The following is a 19,846-nucleotide window of genomic DNA, read 5'->3' as shown; positions in this document are numbered from 1 at the left end:
TATCAAAGTAACTAAAAGTAACTGTTCTCAGTTTCCAAAAAAATCCATAGGTTGCACAGTAGAAAATGATCTCAGGAACCTATAAGAAAGAAAAATGAACATTTTTTTCAAAGCTGAAGTATTTTATCCAGACATATTTATGTATTTTCAACTTTTAGACTTACAATCAAGTTTCAGTGTTCCTTAATTCATACACTGTGAAAGCCACCCACATTACAGGAGCTGGTTTAGCAGCTGAGGACACCGCAAGAACAGAACAGAGGAAGCCTCTGCTTTTCTGTCGGAGAACAGACCTGAACTATGTAGGAGGTGATGGGTATTATGAAGAAATATAAACGAGGGTAAAGGAAAAGACCAGGGCTTCCAGAGCCGGGCTGAGGGAAGTTGGCAGAGAAGACTTCTCTGATAAGGTGACGCTGGAGCAGAAGAAAAGGCACAAGGCTTGTAGAAGTCTAGGGAAGCATCCAGACAGAGGGACTAGGAAGTACGAAGGCCATGAAGTAGAAATGTGTTTGGTGTTTTCAAGGCAGAGTAAGAGGCAAAGACGAATACAGCGGGGAAAGCAAGGTGAAAAGTGCGGAAATGGAGTCCGGGGATGCGGGTGGGGGCGGGGGTGGGGGTGGGGGTGGGGGCGGCGCAGGGAGCAAGTTCGGGAAAGGAAGGAGTTTGAACTTAATGTTAATTGATATGAAAAGCTTTGGGCCAAAGAATGTTGTAATCTGACTTTTGTTTTAGAAGGACCACACGGACTTCTATATGGAGGGTAGATTGCCTGCGAGCGAGGGTAGAAGCGCAAAGACGAAGCAACCCAGCAAGGATGGACTGGAGCGCTAGTCCCGGAGGGGTTGGAAGTGGTCGGATTCTGCATCTTGGTATAGATAGGAAAGAAACCAATATTCAGGAAAACCAACTATTCAGGGTGAGCCTTATTTGGCAGGGGCATTAGTTATTCTCTGCTGATACAGAGTTCGTGGAGAGGTGAATTAGTGAGGGCATCAGTGGGGCCTAATCAGTTGCATTACTGTTGCATTTTTTCTCTTCAGCTAGGCAAATGTTCAATTTGTTTATGAACTGTTAGTTTGAATTGCTGCAATTTTGTGGTGTAGAACTCAGTTCCACCTTCCTTACATCAGTTTCAGCACCATACATATTTCCATTTCAAAAGTAACGATGGGGCAGCCTGGTGGCGAAGTGGTTAAGTTTGTGTGCTCCACTTTGACGACCCGGGGTTGGCAGGCCCGGATCTCCATTGCGGACCTACGCACTGCTTATCAAGCCATGCTGAGGCAGCATCCCACATACAAAATAGAGGAAGAAGAGCACAGATTGGTTAGCTCAGGACCAATCTTCCTCAGCAAAGAGAGGATTGGTGGCAGATGTGAGTTCAGGGCTAATCTTCCTCACCAAAAAAACAAAAAAGCACAAATTTCTTTTCCATCAAGTTTTGACTCAACCTTCATCTAAATAAACATACAACCAATTCACCTTTTCAGATCATAACTTCAGTGCTGGTTGACATCAGATATTACATCTGTCATCTCAAAAGTTTCTAGCTCCAGACTCTATTACGCATTAGCATTCTTTGCGTTTCCAAGTAAAATGTTTCTACAAACATTTGTTTGGTTTTACACTTTCCTCGTTCAGTTTGGATTTAGAAAGTCATGTTTGTTTATACCAGCAAATGTTCTTACTTAGAATAGAAGAAGAGAAATAGAAGGGCCTATTATAAAAGGTTTCTTAATGATAGTAGAACGGCGAAACTCCCCAGGGTGAGAGCCACTTGGAGCCCTGCCCGTGTGCCTTCTAATCTTTTAGAACCTCCAGAGAATTATGGAAGTGTTTTCTTGGCAAACATTTGCTAACAGCTAAGGGGGTTGGAAAACATTTTCATTTCTCTGCATCATTTTTCATTTTGCAGTAGAAAGGTCATCCTGTGGACACTCACACTACATTGCAGCTGGTACAGGTTTTCACACTTGTACAATCTGTCACATTAAAGATGTATTTGCAAACTCATGGCTTAGGCTAGTTTCTAAGACCAGTCAAGCCATCCCTACCTTCCCACCCCAGATATAGCAAAAGCATCCCTCAGGAACCTCTCCGCTTCAGCTGAGCTCAGCGTGTTCCCAGGAGAACTCCCCTCTATGGACAAAGTGGAAAAAAGAAAAAACATGTATGTATATTTATTTATTTCTTTAGTGGTACAATCGATTTGACGTCTATGCTAACTTTGAATTACAGACCCTCTGCCCAAAGATGTAAGTTCACTATCCTTATAACAACAAATATTCAGGGACCAACTTTCAGAATTACAGTTCCTTAACATTAAAATGCAATGAAAAAGACCCTTGTTTATCATCAAGAATACTTTGCAATTCTTTACTCATATCATATTCACTGCTGGGAATCTCCACAGACCCATAAGCTCCCAAATCCTCTGGAGCAGTTGAATTTAGGATATCCAGAATTTTACAGATTTCAGAAAACTCATATAGCATCTATTATGTGACACCCCCAGTGAGGCCTGGGGCAGCACCCCATCATTAAATACCCTTGTACATCTGCAAAAGAGGTGAGAATCGGCACACTGCATGGAAAAATAAAGAATGTAAATAGCCTCAAATCAATTCAGGTCAAGTTTTGCTGCCAAATACATAATGAACAGGACTTTTGGTTTCCAGAGCTTTTTGATTTTACACCTGTGTGTAGGGCATCCTGACCTGAATTAAGACAGAATTGAGTAGATCTTGCCAACAAGGAGAAACACTTTAAAAGCCTTTTCCTACCCCCACCAATTCACTCAATATCTTAGAGAACGATATTTTTTTTACCAAACAATCAGAGGTATTGCATTTTTATATTTTTAACAATTTTATTTAACAAGAAAATTCAAAACTGTTTGAGAGTCATTTTGAGGAAGATCTTTTAAATGAATTAGAAATGTCTATTTCCAGGCTTTTTAAAGTGGGCAGATATGAGCAGTCTTAGAGGTGACACGTGGCTTCTGAAGTCAATCAGTTAAGAAAGAAACACTCTTGGGCCAGCCCCTTTGGCCTAGTGGTTAAGTTTGGCACTCTCCACTTTGGCGGCCTGGTCTTATTCCCCAGTGTGGACCTATACCAGTTGTCTGTCAGTGGCCATGCTGTGGCAGCAACTCACATACAAAAAGAGGAAAATCGGCAGCTGATGTTAACCTAGGGCAAATCTTCCTCAGCAAAAAAAAAAAAAAGAAAGAAAGAAAGAAGCATTTCCAAAGATCTGCTTTCAGAATGCTCTCCCTTTAGCCCAAGTTTCCTTCAAAAGCAGAAACTCTCCTACTTGTTATTAAAGTAATACTTTTATTTTGAAGGGACAGAGTTAATTATTTTAAAATTCTGCTTTACTATCATAGAATTGATAGGCACTTGTTATCACAGAAAAGACAGAATGTGGAACACTAGTGTTTTTAGAAAATAAGAATGTGTGGTTCCTTTAAATTTGATAACTCCAAAACGTAATCAGCCATGATAAAACAGGGGACCATGTCTGTGATACAAAATGTTCTCATCATCTTTATGCAAAAATTCTAAACAAAATTTTGGCAACCAGAATTCAGCAATTCATCAAAAGAATCATACATCAGGATCAGGTGGGATTCATACCGGGGACACAGGGATGGTTCAACATCCACAAATCAATCAACGTGATACACCACATCAACAAACTGAGGAATAAAAACCACATGATCATCTCAATAGATGCAGAGAAGGCATTTGACAAGATCCAACAGCAATTTATCATAAAAACTCTGAACAAAATGGGCACAGAAGGAAACTACCTCGACATAATAAAGGCCATATACGACAAACCCATAGCCAACATCATACTCAATGGGCAAAAACTGAACCCCATCCCCCTGAAAACAGGAATGAGACAAGGATGCCCTCTATCACCACTCTTATTTAACATAGTACTGGAGGTCCTGGCCAGAGCAATCAGGCAAGAAAAAGGAATAAAAGGAATCCAAATAGGGAGGGAAGAAGTGAAACTCTCGCTGTTTGCAGACGACATGATCTTATATATAGAAAACCCCAAAGAATCCATTGGAAAACTGTTAGAAGTAATCAACAACTACAGCAAAGTTGCAGGGTATAAAATAAATTTGCATAAATCAGTAGCATTTCTATACTCCAGTAATGAACCAACAGAAAAAGAACTCAAGAATACAATACCATTCACAATCGCAACACAAAGAATAAAATACCTCGGGGTAAATTTAACTAAGGAAGTGAAGGACCTATATAATGAAAATTACAAGGCCTTTCTGAGAGAATTGGATGACGACATAAGGAGATGGAAAGACATTCCATGCACATGGATTGGAAGAATAAACATAGTTAAAATGTCCATTCTATCTAAAGCAATCTACAGATTCAACGCCATCCCAATCAGAATCCCAATGACATTCTTTACAGAATTAGAACAAAGAATCCTAAAATTCATATGGGGCAACAAAAGACCCCAAATTGCTAAAGCAATCCTGAGAAAAAAGAACAAAACAGGAGGCATCACAATCCCTGACTTCAAAACATACTACAAAGCTACAGTAATCAAAACAGCATGCTACTGGTACAAAAACAGGTGGACAGATCAATGGAACAGAATTGAAAGCCCAGAAATAAAACCACACATCTATGGACAGCTTATCTTTGACAAAGGAGCTGAGGGCATACAATGGAGAAAAGAAAGTCTTTTCAACAAATGGTGCTGGGAAAACTGGAAAGCCACATGTAAAAGAATGAAAATTGACCATTCTTTTTCACCATTCACCAAAATAAACTCAAAATGGATCAAAGATCTAAAGGTGAGACCTGAAACCATAAGGCTTCTGGAAGAAAACGTAGGCAGTACACTCTTTGACATCAGTATTAAAAGGATCTTTTCGGACACCATGCCTTCTCAGAGAAGGGAAACAATAGAAAGAATAAACAAATGGGACCTCATCAGATTAAAGAGCTTCTTCAAGGCAAATGAAAACAGGATTGAAACAAAAAAACAACCCACTAACTGGGAAAAAATATTTGCAAGTCATATATCTGACAAAGGCTTAATATCCTTAATATATAAAGAACTCTCGCAACTCAATCACAAAACATCAAACAACCCAATCAAAAAATGGGCTGGAGACATGAACAGACATTTCTCCAAAGAAGATATACTGATGGCCAATAGGCACGTGAAAAGATGCTCATCATCGCTGATCATCAGGGAAATGCAAATCAAAACTACACTAAGATATCACCTTACACCCGTTAGAATGACAAAAATATCTAAAACTAATAGCAACAAATGTTGGAGAGGTTGCGGAGAAAAAGGAACCCTCATACACTGCTGGTGGGAATGCAAACTGGTGCAGCCACTATGGAAAACAGTATGGAGATTCCTCAAAAAACTAAAAATAGAACTACCATACGATCCAGCCATCCCACTACTGGGTATTTATCCAAAGAGCCTGAAGTCAGCAATCCCAAAAGTCCTGTGCACCCCAATGTTTATTGCAGCGCTGTTTACAATAGCCAAGACGTGGAAGCAACCTAAGTGCCCATCAACAGACGAATGGATAAAGAAGATGTGGTACATATATACAATGGAATACTACTCAGCTGCAAAACAGAACAAAATCATTCCATTTTCAATAACATGGATGGACCTTGAGAGAATTATGTTAAGTGAAATAAGCCAGCGAGAGGAAGATAATCTGTGTATGACTCCACTCATATGAGTAATTTAAAACTATGGACCAAGAACAGTTTAGTGGATACCAGGGGAAAGGTGGGGTGGGGGGTGGGCACAAAGGGTGAAGTGGTGCACCTACAACATGACTGACAAACATTAATGAACAATTGAAATTTCACAAGATTGTAACCTATCAATAACTCAATTAAAAAAATGTTATCATCATCTCTAACAAGAACAGTGAATAATTTACTAGAGTTTAAAGTTCTGACTTTTACACTTTTATCTCTATCAATGACATCTTGTAGCAATTCGTACACTTTTGGCTTCACCTTCTTTGCTACGAGAGCTTCTTGCCTCTGAATAATGCAGTGAACGCATTTATTTTTGAAGCTGTCTCTGTATCTTTAGCTCAGAATCCAAATTTTATTCCAGTCAAACCAGCTTTTCCACCAGTGGTTTCATGGACACAATTTTTCCATAAAACATTGTTTTTGTTGTGGAATTCGTATACACTGGGAATATATTTTTCTCCTTTAGTACATCTTTCCTTTATTCAGTAACTCTCAACCCTATCAAAACAACACATCCTTTTTGTTATAACATGTCTTTCATTATCTTGAAATGGGATTAAGTCATAATTTCAAAAAAGTACATATAATGTATTGACAGTAAAGGAAAAATAAAAGAAAGTAAATTATGATGAAATAGAATCTCTCTCAATATGCAAAATTCTCACTAATCACACCAGAAGACATCATGCAGGGGTCAGTTGTTCGTACTACCTATAATGATTTTTTTTAAGGCGAATTTTCATCTACTTGTTGTCTATACCATTGCTTCTCAAATTTCAAATCAAATATAAGTCACCTGTGGCTGTTCTTAAAATGTGGATTCTGGGGCCGGCCTGGTGGCGCAGCGGTTAAGTTCACACGTTCTGCTTCCTGGTGGCCCGGGGTTCACTGGTTCAGATCCCGGGTGCAGACATGGCACCACTTGGCAAAAGCCACGCTGCGGTAGGCGTCCCACATAGAAAGTAGAGGAAGATGGGCATGGATCTTAGCTCAGGGCCAGTCTTCCTCAGCAAAAAGAGGATGATTGGCAGCAGTTAGCTCAAGGCTAATCTTCTTCTTCTTCAAAAAAAAGTGGATTCTGATTTCACAGGTCTGGGGTTGGCATTTCCAGCAAGCTCAGAAGTGATTCCCATGCTTCTGGTCTGCTCAAAGCTGGGCGCTGAGTAGTGAGGAATCGACACCATTTCTTTATATGGACACTGGAACATGACAGTTCCAACTGTCGGCTCTTGAAGATGTTGCCATCCGCGACATCATTTTCCAAATAGCCGCAAATCAATTTAGTCACATTTTGCTGCCAAGTGAGTTATGAACAATCAGTTCATGATTGTTGAATGAATAAGAGTTGGTGAACAACTCTTAGCAAAATTCCAAATAAATAAAGTACAATTTTCCCTCAATTTGTACACTGGTGACATTCTCCAAAAATGCAGTGTATATGAAAAGGATGCAAACAATATTTTGAATTTATATGTAAATCAGAATTACATTCCAGGCTCAGATAATTAGCACGTTTTTCACTTACATGAGTGTCCAGTAAGACTTTTGGCAGTTGTGTGGGACAAGGGACAATTCTTCAATGTGCAAGATCATTACACACATATCGGACTCCCAGCATCCCGGCCTCCACTCACTAAATGCCAGTATGTGCCCCCAATCTCTGTGTTGATCAAAACTACACCCCCCCATTTCCAAAATGTGCCATTTGGCCGGCTCGACCTCTGCTAGTTGCCACTGCTTAAATGAAATGCAAAAACTACTTCTAGTATTTAATTAAAGCAGAATCCAGCACAAGCCCAGACAGATTAGAAGCTTCCGTTCTTTCCTCCAACTGTATAGCAAGCTTCCCACGCTGTGTAATTTGTTTTAACATTCGTTTCTTAAATTCTTCCTCGACGCGTCTTATGTATCTTCCAGAATTATTTCCTGATGTTTGGTTGCCATATTGTTTTCCTCACATTGTTTTAATTACTTTTCCTTCAAGAAAAATTTGACGGGGGTTACCCACATCTACCAAAATATTTTATTAAAACAATTTCTTTCTTATTTTTAAAAGTAAAAGTAAATTAAAATTTGATATTTTCTCCCTACTCTGCAGGGAATCGTAAAATCAGTTATTTCCTTTGAGCTGTACAGTGTAATATTTGCTCTTAGCAATTCTGATTTATAGGTAATAAACAGAAATAAATTCTAATCAGAGCGTATCTTACATTAATTATATTCTTTTGGTAAGCCACTATAAAACAGTTTCTATAGTCTTGAACCCTATGCAAATAGATTGATTAATACATAATATATAAAATCAAGGAATCTTTTCTCATAACTTTGTTTACAATAGAGAACTTACAAAAATCTGTTAGGCTAGAACTTAAGAGAAATTGACTTTTGTAGTGAATGTTGAAATGCAATTTAGGTTCAATATTTGTGAATGAAGAATATACTAATTTATTTGCTTTTATTATTTTTTCCTTTGGGTTTTGTTTTCGTTCAATTCAGCTAGCTGTACACCAATTACAGCATATACATAGTAAGCAATGCAAATTTGCAGTTTTATGCAAATTACATATGTATCACCCAATTTTGCATAGAAATATTGAAGACAACAAGGAATAAGTTAAAATCTGTTCAAAGAAGTAAAGAGAATAGAAAGACTGAATCTTGAACTCTGTAAATTAAGAAACCATACACTTGTATGGGCTACAGGTGCCAAAGGGTGGGGATAAAGGTAAAAAGAGAGAAAGATAAAGAAGTGACAGTTGTTTGGGGAGTAAATTGTAAATTACCTGGCTAGCTAGAGACTCTGGATAATGTTCTCCTGTCACAGATGACCAGACTGCGGCCCACAAGCGAGACAAAATGGCAACATCCCCAGCAATTCTCATTCTGGTAAAAAGATGTCACCATTCTGTCTTGCTTGTGGACCACAGTTTGGTCGTCTGTGACAGGAAAACAAGTTACTGATATGTCTTTCTCACAATTTCTTTGCAATGAAAAGATCTGCTGTTCAGGATTGAATTCTGACCCATGAGAAGAACTGGTTGGTAAAATAAGAATGAGGAAAATCTTGCAGAAAGTGTCTATTTTTTTTCCTTTTTTTTATCGTGGTGAAATATGCATAACATAAAAATTACTATCTTACCTATTTTTTTTTAAAGATTGGCACCTAAGCTAACAACTATTGCCAATCTTTTTTTTTCTTTTTCTCCCCAAATCCCCCCCGTACATAGTTGTATGTTTTAGTCGCAAGTCCTTCTAGTTGTGGCATGTGGGACGCCGCCTCAGTGTGGCCTGACAAGTGGTGCCATGTCTGCGCCCAGGATCCGAACCAGTGAAACCCTGGGCCACCCAAGTGGAGAGCGCGAACTTAACCACTCGGCCACGGGGCCAGCCCCTATCTTAACTATTTTTATGTGCGTAGTTCAGTGGTATTAAATACATTCACACTGTTGTACACCCACCACTACCATCGATCCCCGGAACTCTTTTCATCTTGTGAAACTGAAACTCTATACATGTTAAACAATACCGCACCTTTCTCTCCTACCCCCATCTGCTGGCTACCACCATTAAACTTTTTGACTATATGATTTTGACTACACTAAGCACCTCATATAAGTGGAATCATAGAGTATTTGTCGCTTTGTGTCTGGCCTATTTCACTTAGCATAATGTCCTAAATGTTCATCCATATTGTAGCATGTTGCAGAATTTCCTTCCTTTTTAAGATTTAATAATAGTCCATTGTGTATATTTACCACATTTTGCTTATCTATTCATCACTTAACGGCCACTTGAATTGCTTCCATGTTTTAGCTATTGTGAATAATGCTGCTATGAACATGAGTGTACAAATATCTCTTTGAGACCTTGCTTTCAATTCTTCCAGGTATATACTTAGAGGTGGGATTGCCGGATCATATGGTAATTTGACTTAATTTTTTGAAGAATCACCATACTGTTTTCCACAGCAGTTGTATTATTTCATATTTCTACCAACAGTGCACAAGGGTTCTAGTTTCTCCACATCTTTGCCAACACTTGTTATTTTCTGTTTTTTTGATAGTAGCTATCCTAATGAGTGTGAGGTGGTATCTCATTGAAGTTTTGATTTTCATTTCCCTAATGATTAGTGATGTTGGGCATCTTTTTATGTGCTTATTGGCCACTTATATATCTTTGTCCTGCTTGGGACCCCTCTTAGTCATAATCCTTTTAGTTTGCTGCTGAATTCTGTTTGCTAGTACTTTGTTGAGGATTTTTTGTATCAACGTTCATAAGACATATTGGTCTGTAGTTTTCTCTTGTTGTGTCTTTGGCTTTGGTATCAGAGTAATGCTAGCCTCACAAAATGAGTTAGGAAGGGTTCCCTCCTCTTTCTTTTTTGGAAAAGTTTGAGAAGGGTTGTCATTAGTTCTTCTTTAAATGTTTGGTAGAATTCACCAGTAAAACCATCGGGTCCCAGGACTTTTCTTTGCGGGAGATTTTTGATTACTGATTCAATCTCCTTATTAGTTATAGGTCTGTTCATTTTTTCCATTTCTTTGTGATTTAGTCTTGGTAGGTTTTGTGTTTCTAGGAATTTGTCCATTTCATCGAGGTTATCCAATTTTCTGGCATACAATTTTTTGTAATACTCTCATTTTTTTTCATTTCTGTACACTGATGTAATGGCCCCACTTTCATCTCTGATTTTAGTAAATTGAGTCTTCTCTCCTTTTTTTCTTAGTCCATGTAGCTAAAAGTTTCGTCAATTTTGTTGATCTTTTCGAAGAGCCAACTTCTCATTTAGTTGATTTGCTCTATTGTGTTTCTATTTTCTGTTTCACTTACCTCTGCTCTAATCTTTATTATTTCCTCCCTTCTGCTAGCTTTGGGTTTAGTTTGTTCTTCTTTTCCTAGTTCCTTAAGTTGTAAAGTTAGGTTGTTGATTTGAGTTCAGAAAGTGTCTGGTTTTTTTCTTAGCATTTGCAACAGCTAAAATGAGAACCCTGAGCCTGCTCACAGACAAACTCTAAACATTAGAAAAGCAGGATTCAAGAAACATTTAGAGAACCTTTGACATGATTACACAGCAAGACACTCTTCAAGGAATGTTCTTGGAGTTTCTTGCCCTCTGAAGTCCAGATAGAAAAGATGGAAAGAGGGAACTGGACTGGCCGAGGGGTTGGGTGGGACTGTTGCAAGTGCTGCAGAGCTGGGAAGCCCTGTTTGAGCTTGGAGGTTGCATTGGAGAAGAAGCAAAAGCACAAGACTGACAGATAAGCAAACCCAGTTAAAGGGGCTTAGGGGAGGGCCAGAACTCCAGTATTGGTATAGCAAGGGGTGTCAAGTTTGAAACAAGGAATAGCAGACTACAACAGACAGATGGTGGGGAATGGGAGATTGGGTGGCTGTGTCAGGGCTAAATTTTAAAACCCTATTGAAGTTTATTTATTGCTTTCTCTTTCACAGCCAGTTTCTCCCCAAAGCTTTTTTAAGAACTAAAAGCAGAGCCATAAGCTCCTCCCCATCTCCATGTACCCTCAGAACAGAAAGAAGGAGGTAGGGAGTGACAAGTAGCTCACTTTGTGTGGTGGGTGTTAAGGGACTCTCGGGATGAAAGAACAACTGGGACAGCTTTTCTGGGCTCACCAACAGATGAGCAGACAGTAGGGAAACTCTTCCTGGTGTCCCAAGGTGGAAGCTTGGGGTACTTGAGGGGGCTTGCTCAAGGTTTTAATCTCTCTGTTGGGTGTGGTCTGACATGTGAAGCCACACGCTGCCTGTTGTCAGAGCCTCCCCATTCTGGAGGTTGAGGCTCTCCACTCTTCATTCATCAGAACCTCCCATCCCACCTTCTGCATGCTCTGGGTCCTGGCTTGGCAAACAGATTGTACTTGGTGTTATAGATCTGGGTCCCATCTAAGCCCATAACTTATTCTTAACATTCTTAGAATATCTGCAACTGCCCCATACAAATAATATTTCCATTAATTAAACAAATGTTTATTAAATGCTGCCTTTTTTTTTACCTTGTTAATTTTGCATGTAATCCATACTCATAAACAGGAGGGCCACAAACATTTCTAAACTGAAGATGCAACCATTTCAAAGAGTTATTGGAAAAAAAAGGGGTAAGCTTGAATGATCTGAAGATTGTTCCCCAAATCCCAGAGTGGCCTCCTTCCAGCAGGCTGCACTGGATGGAGCTGCATTACAGGACTGCAAGACACGTGTTATTGTTCTGTGAGTGTTTCAGGATGTTTGTTCAGGGGGCAACAAACACATAAGAAAGCTCCAGAGGCAGCTTAGTATTGGAAGCTGATGAGGCAAAGGGGACAAAACACAGCACATGAGAGGAGGAATGACTGGTGCATTTGCACTTGGGGAGCTGGCCAAGAATAACAGGGACGAGAGGCGAGGTTGGAGTCAACTGGCTTGAAGTGTTAAGAGTTTTCTGGTGTGGAGTTATTTTCATCCAGGTGCAAACTGTAGTTCCTGATGGTATCAGAGGCCTCTGTGTGTTAGAAGGCTGTAGTGGGTTTTGTCAAATGTTATGAGAACAAAATAGATCAAGGTGTGACTTGTGCCTAGTCAACTTCCTTACCCTTGTTTTTTTGTGATCTGTAGGGAGAATGGATAGGAAGGAACTGGGCCGGAGAGGTAAATATAAAAGAGGAGAGGACCCAGGCAGAGAGGCTAATCTGATCCACATAATAAAGACCTAAGAGAGAGGGGGGAAGACAGAGGAAGAAAATATGAGTGGGGAATGTGGTAGAGGGAAAGCATTAGAGAGTATGGCCAAGAGGATCCGATGTGGCTGCACAGAGGGTCTTGAGCTGTGTGTTGCTGGAGGTATGAACTAGATCCCCTTTTTTGGTCTTTGTGATATATATAAATATCAGAAATCTTCTAAATTACTATTTGTTGTTATTGCACTATGATTCTTTGACCATGACTTGTGAACTGAGCCACATAGAGCCCCAGCATTTATTAGGGTTTCATAATTTCGGTGAAAAAGTTACTATAGTGGGAATTCCATAGAGAGGCAAGAGGAAGACATCAGTTAGACCTATATATCTTTTATTCCATGCAGAAATTAGTAAGATTCTTCAGTGACTTCAGGGTATTTGACCTCTAAGGATATTATTTTCAAACTAGTTGAGAAAAGGGTTTGCTTGTAATTTGGGGGCACATAAAAGAAAACAAACAGAAAAATGAGCTACACAGTCAGTATGCAAAAGAAAACTTAAAATGGCAAATAAATGAAACAGTACTTAATAAGCTCACTGGGAGCATAAAAATATAAAAAATAAAGCACAATAAGTAATTGAAACTTGTGTGCTCCTGAGGAGGAAAAGATGTACAGAACCAAAAGAGCACTCTAACAACGTGGTTTGAGCAGATGTTGAGCCGCCAGGCACCAAGAGGAGTGAAGGCATAGGGATTCAGAGCAGTGGGAGAGGAGGAGCTTCAAGGGTGGAGCCTTGGCAGGGTGGACGGGAAGTAGATTTCCAGCTGTGGGGAGGGTGGCAGCTTCTTACTTTGGCAGAGACCAAGCAGCTGCATTGGCAAAGCCTTGAGTTTACAAAGACACAGAGACTCTCCAATATATATATATGTTGGAGAGGGTATGTTGGGGGGCAAATCGTGATGCTTTTACTTGGGCCTCAAATTCATTCCGTGTGTGTAGAGTTTTGAGCTAATGAAAGTGGAGCTATCTGCTCCTCTGATACTACTTGGGGCCATTGAAGAGAGGGCTGTGTCAAGTGGGACAAAGCCTTGGCCACAGAAGGCCATAACTCACAAGACAATTGTCCTTTGGATTCCACTGGATATCAACAGGGACACCAGGGCAATGACTTGGCGCCCAAGTGGCCGCCTGGTGCAGATGGCTGGCTGAGGCTGTATTCCTTGATCTTGGGCTGCTCCTGGTTGTGATAACGCCAAGTCTATACCTCAGCCTTCCTTGACTTCCTCTGGCCTGTTTCAAGAAGACTCACTCTACAGGTACACATGCAGACATTTCTACTCTACAGTTAGTCTTGAGCTTTTGACCTTAAAGGTCAAAATTCTCTCCCCTCTTTTTTTTTCTGGTTTTGTTGTACCCATATCCCCTCAAAATGCAAGGTGACTCCTGCCCAACTGTTTGAGCTGTAGAAGAGAAGAGAGTAACAGTGGAGGGGATTAAGTAAGGTGCATGTATGGAGAGGAGAGAGTGTCAGGGAGATAGGGAAGAAGCAAGCTGAGAGGAAACTAACCGCTGTTCACAGTGGTCAGTGGTGAGATTTTATGTGACTTCTGTTTTCTTCTTTATTCATTTATTTTAAAAACCTGTTTACAAAGAGGCACTTATAACTTTTTTTATTTTGGTGAGGAAGATTGTCGCTGACCTAACATCTGTGCCGATCTTTCTCCATTTTATATGTGGGACACCACCACAGCATGGCTTGATGAGTGCCACATAGGTCCGCGCCCGGGATCCAAACCTGCAAACCCCAGACTGCCAAAGCAGGGCACAAACTTAACCACTACGCCCCAGGGCCAGCCCCCACTTAGGACTTTTATAAACAGAGAACTACTTGTGAATGTGATTATTTTTCACATGATGATGAGGAAGAATCACAACGAGCAGGCAGGAGTTTCCTAGTCATTAGTTATCATAATCAAGCGTGATGTACTATTTGGACAGAACTACTGGGCTGGTAAATCAGGAGAATACGTACGTATACGAGGTATTTCTGATTATTTGACTGTGTGGAACCAAAATTGATTGAGTAATCATATTCCAAAAGTGTTTATTATAATGTGTGATTATCAACCTGGAGCAATGCCTTCCGCGGACTGCCACAGGGTTCCATGTAGCTTCATCTGATAACTTAGATGGAAATAATGAATTTGTGTTTATTAAGTTTGCAGGTAGAAACTGACGGAAAATATTCAAAGCAAGGTTCACAATGATTTCAGTAGAACAGGGGAGAGGGTTAAAGTTACCAAGAAGTTAAACAGCGAAGTGTGTATAGTTTGACAAATCAACTCCACATCTATGGATGCGAGATAAGCCGGCGTGGGTTTAACAAGAGCTGATGCAATGGAAGACCCGAGAACTTTAGTTGACTGCAAGCTCCGTGAGATCTAAGAGCATGGCCCCCCTGGCCCAGCTAAAGCTACTGTGATGTTAGGCAGTGACATAAAAATGTCACACCTGGAACAAGGAAGGGAATATTTCCCCATTCTCTGATTAGATTAGAACCTTTATTACTGGTATATTTGTGCTTTATGGGCCCTCTTGCATTGAATGCAGGGGGGATCAGGTGGGGGGTGGAGTATGCCTCAAACCAGAGAATTTTGGAGACATTCCGCAGCACCACTGGTGTAATACTGTAGCCGCCCGTGTCCTTGAAGGTCACACTCTTCTCTGGACCCGATACTTAGATCAGCTAAAGAGCAGATACGTTATGCAATTTCCCTAACTTGTAACTTCCTCCCCCATGAAAGTATTTGAGAAAAAATGTTGCATAAGGACTTTCAAAAATTGTTAGAGCTAAGCTTGTTTCTGAAGTCCAGGCCACGGCTGAATTTGAGATTGATTGACAGAAGAAGTTTTCTACTTTCATTTGCTAAAGCCATTAACTGGGATTTGATCCTCAGCAAAGGAGGTGTTTTTTGCAATATTTCCTGGGAAAGGAGCTTGCTGGCTGGCTTGATTGACATTGTTTGACTGTTTGCCCAAAAGTCTTATGTTGGCGTCTAGAGATGCTCTCCAATTTAGTCATCTCATTATGAAATTGGCCTTGTATTTAGCTACGAATAATTATAACCAAGTAGATAAAAACTTCTTACAGGCAGGAAACATGTGTCTTTTAGGATTTTCATTTCCAGACCTTTTCTTTAATCCTTTTAAAATTTCTTTCTTTCTTCTCTTTATTTATTTATTTATATTTTTTTAGGAAGATCAGCCCTGAGCTAATATCTGCTGCCCATCCTCCTCTTTTTACTGAGGAAGACTGGCCCTGAGCTAACATCTGCTGCCCATCCTCCTCTTTTTGCTGAGGAAGACTGGCCCTGAGCTAACATCTGTGCCCATCTTCCTCTGCTTTCTATGTGGGATGCCTACCACAGCATGGCTTGCCAAGCAGCGCCATGTCCACATCCGGGATTCTAACTGGTGAACCCGGGGGCCAACAAAGTGGAACCTGCAAACTTAACCGCTGTGCCACCAGGCCAGCCCCCTCTTTCTTTCTTTCTTTCTTTTTCTCTCTTTCTTTCCCTCCCTCTTCTCTCTCTCTCTTGCTTTCTTTCTTCTTTCCCTTCCTTCCTTCCTTCCTTTACTCCTTCCGCCTCCCTCCCTCCCTCTTTTTCCCTGTCTCATTCCTCCCTTTCCTCCTATCTTCTATAGAGTCAAATAGTACTAAGCACAAAATAGTTGATGACTGATAGCAATGGCCCCAATCTTTACATAACTGAGAGGCCCCAGGTCAGCCCAAACTGTTGCGAATTCAGACAAGATTAGGGAGGTTCCAGGGCCAGCTGTATTTGTTTGAGGCTGAGGAGTCCCCTGGGGAAGAAACGTCCTGCCAAGGAGGGAAAATCAAGGTTGTGGCCTGGTCCAAAGATACCGGGCCAGACTATACGGCGACCATCTGCCAAGGACACAGCAGCAGGCATCCCCGCGGCAGCTGGATGGAGGTGCAGGGCTCAGGGCCACCTAGAGGCAGCTGGAGGAAATGAGCGTGGGAGCCCGCGGTGCGGGAAGAGCAGACTCCCAGAGGGAGACGGGAGACATCTCCTGTAGCATTGTCGGACGCTGTCCCAATGCTGCAGCAGAGGGAAAGACAGGGAAAATGGTGTGGCTTAGGGAATCAGAGCTCTTGTGTGTTTTGAAACATTTTGAGGAAAATCTGAAGAGAAAACTGAGGTGTTTCAAAGAGCATATCCCCTTATCATTTATCATGAGGAAATGCTGATAAAAGGAATCACCTCATTTGTGCTATAGGAGTGTCCTCTGTCCACCAACATCACATTTAGGTCAGAGAGGACCCTCTGATCTCTCATTTCAAAGTTACTCTAATGTGGTTGTTCAAAAGGAAGGCTTTGCTCACTAAAAATGCACCCCTAAAAACGTTGAAAATCTCTCCTCTAAGGAAATAGAGCACAAGGTTTGCTCAACAGAAATAATTACATTTTTAAAAACATAATTCAATCTATGTTGTAAATACTTCTTGCATTTGACCAAAGTGTATGTGCTCTTCAAAAATGTCTTCCTCATAATTGCTGCTCTTTAACTCAGAATTAACAAGAAAAAGGTACGCAGATTTGGGGGAAATTTTTTTTTTTTTTTGAGGAAGATTAGCCCTGAGCTAACTACTGCCAATCCTTCCCTTTTTGCTGAGGAAGACTGGCCCTGAGCTAACATCCATGCCCATCTTCCTCTACTTTCTATGTGGGACGCCTACCACAGCATGGCGTTTGCCAAGTGGTGCCATGTCCACACCCAGGATCCTAAGCGGCAAACCCTGGGCCGCTGAGAAGCGGAATGTGCGAACTTAACTGCTGCGCCACTGGGCTGGCCCCAGATTTGGGGGAAATTTTTATTGCTATTGTTATTATTATAAACCCTTAAAATGAATTCATCCCAGTGTGTGTGGCAGTAGCTGGTTATAAGCAAACACTTCTTATTTCTAACTTTAATAATGCTGGATTTTAATAAGCTTTTTAGTAGCAGCTTTAATAACATGGCCTGCCCTCACCACTAAATTTTCTGATTTGTGGATATTAGATCTGTCCATCAGCAAGCACACGCCCAGGCTTCAGCTTGGGCCAGCTCTGACTCTGCTGTGGCCATTAAAAGCCTGTGGTTTATCGTTGGTCCAGAAATACGTATTGTTGGATTCTATGATGTTTTCTAGTTTTTTTTTTTTATTTCCCTATATTAAGAAAGGAGAAAAAACATAAATCGCATGTGGCCTGAAATGAACATCTTCTGGTGATGGTGACTTGTGTTAACTGTGCCTAGCTTTGCTTCTGGTACACAGAACATGTGCCCATTTCAATATTTACAAAATGTATTATTAGGAAATGTAGAATAATAAAACATGAAATGAGGCAAAAGGGTAGGAATTTGGCTTTTATTTTGCTTTTGCTAGAGAGATTTTGTCTCAATCTTGGGACAAACTTGAAAAATAGAGGTTGTTAAGCTAGACTGGAAACAATTCTTAAGCATGAGCAGGACCCATATTGACCTCTTTGGAATTATGCAAATGAAACCTGCTTGGAGGATAGAAAGGGATGGAAGAGATTAGCAGATGACTTTAGAAGAACCCATACAGTAGTATATTTTTTAAAAAACTGATCAATTTAGCAGTAGGAAAAATGATTTGTGATTTGTGTTTGCATGTCTGTGTGCACATAAATGATAAGTGTATTTTCATAGGTCTTACTGTTTCTTACCCCCTAGACGTACGCCTGTAGACTCACATATAAATGGTCTGTAGAGAAAGGAGTCTGACTAAATACGGCAGAAACTTCCTCAGTGCCTACCACTTTGTGCTTCTCCTTCCTGCCATTCACTAACATTGATTTCCAGCGGGCCGGCCCAGTGGCGCAGTGGTTAAGTGCACACGTTCTGCTTCGGCAGCCCAGGGTCCGCTGGTTTGTATCCCGGGTGCGGACATGGCACTGCTTGGCACGCCATGCTGTGGCAGGCATCCCACATGTAAAGTGGAGGAAGATGGGCATGGATGTTAGCTCAGGGCCAGTCTTCCTCAGCAAAAAGAGGAAGATTGGCAGTGGAGGTTAGCTCAGGGCTAACCTTCCTCAAAAAAACAAAACAAAACATTGATTTCCAAAATGTATTCTTTGAAAAATTCTTCTCCCACTCCCCTTTATAGGAAACAGACAATTCTCTTGACATATAAACACGTCTTACCCCAAGTTTACAAGAACATGGATCAGCAGTTTGACCTATCACTTTTGAAAAGCTGTCCATCTTTAACATGAAGGATAACAAAGGAAGTGCAAACATAATAGTGGGTAACGTCTTTACATTATCATTGAGGCTGTAAGCGGAAGGGAAAGGAGAATCTCTGTGAAGAGAAAACTGGGAGAAAAAGTAGAGTTCGCTCTGTTATTAAATATCCTAAGATACGGCATAAAAACCACATAGCATGGTTTTATCCTCAAAGGATGTGAAGGAAATAAAATCTTCAGAAACAGAGGGCTGTGTTTGTGCCGGGGACAGAGCTGAAAAGGACATTTTGTAAGAAAGTCAAACTTCAGCCAACTATTACTTAGTTTTTTCAGCCCAAGGCCAAAACTCTAAAAATTATGAGAAACTCCTCTTTAAGACTAGATCAAAGGGTTTGGATTATGGCTCCTAGCAGCTAACTCTGCAGAACTATTTCTCCGTACTCACCTCCCTGATGTGATTGCAATGCTTCCTCCCTCGGCTTCAGTCTTCCACTTTCCTTTCTGCGAAAAACCGAGGACCGTTATTAGCATCGTTACCTGATTATTGGTATTACAAATAGCTATTAGCAAATAACCAAAACCGAAAACAATCACATGTTTAGCAACAATCATTTTGTTACACATATCCGGAAGATTTTAAACTCAGCAGTAGGTGATTATGACATATGTGACATGTAGAACTTGAACTTTTATGCTGAGCTTATACCAAATGTGTCCAAGTTGAAAGAACTGAGGAATGATGTTGAAGATTCGCACTTAATAGCTGAATTTTATACCCTTTAAAACTTAAAGGTGAACTGAAAATTTGCCCTCTTCCTACACTGTAAACTTCTTGAAGCATGACCCTTTTCTCCCTATGGTATTATCACTCCAACTTTGAACAACTGCACTGAGTAATGACTCGTCTGTCACTAGAGGGGGTTAAAGCATTTCCGTCCTCTCTTGCCGTGGGCAAGGAAAGGTTCTAGAAAGTTGTCCTTTCTCCCACTTGGAATGTGTGGGAGTCTGAAACCCCAAATAGAACAGTGCTACACTATTTTTTTCTTATTTTGTTTTTCTATAAACAAACTTTATCTGTGGCCTTGTAGCAGACAGTCAGTTCCAGGAAA

This window comes from Equus asinus, chromosome 5 (genome assembly GCF_041296235.1).
Source record: "Equus asinus isolate D_3611 breed Donkey chromosome 5, EquAss-T2T_v2, whole genome shotgun sequence".
In the NCBI taxonomy this organism is placed as follows: domain Eukaryota; kingdom Metazoa; phylum Chordata; class Mammalia; order Perissodactyla; family Equidae; genus Equus; species Equus asinus.
Note: the sequence above shows the minus strand (reverse complement) of the source record.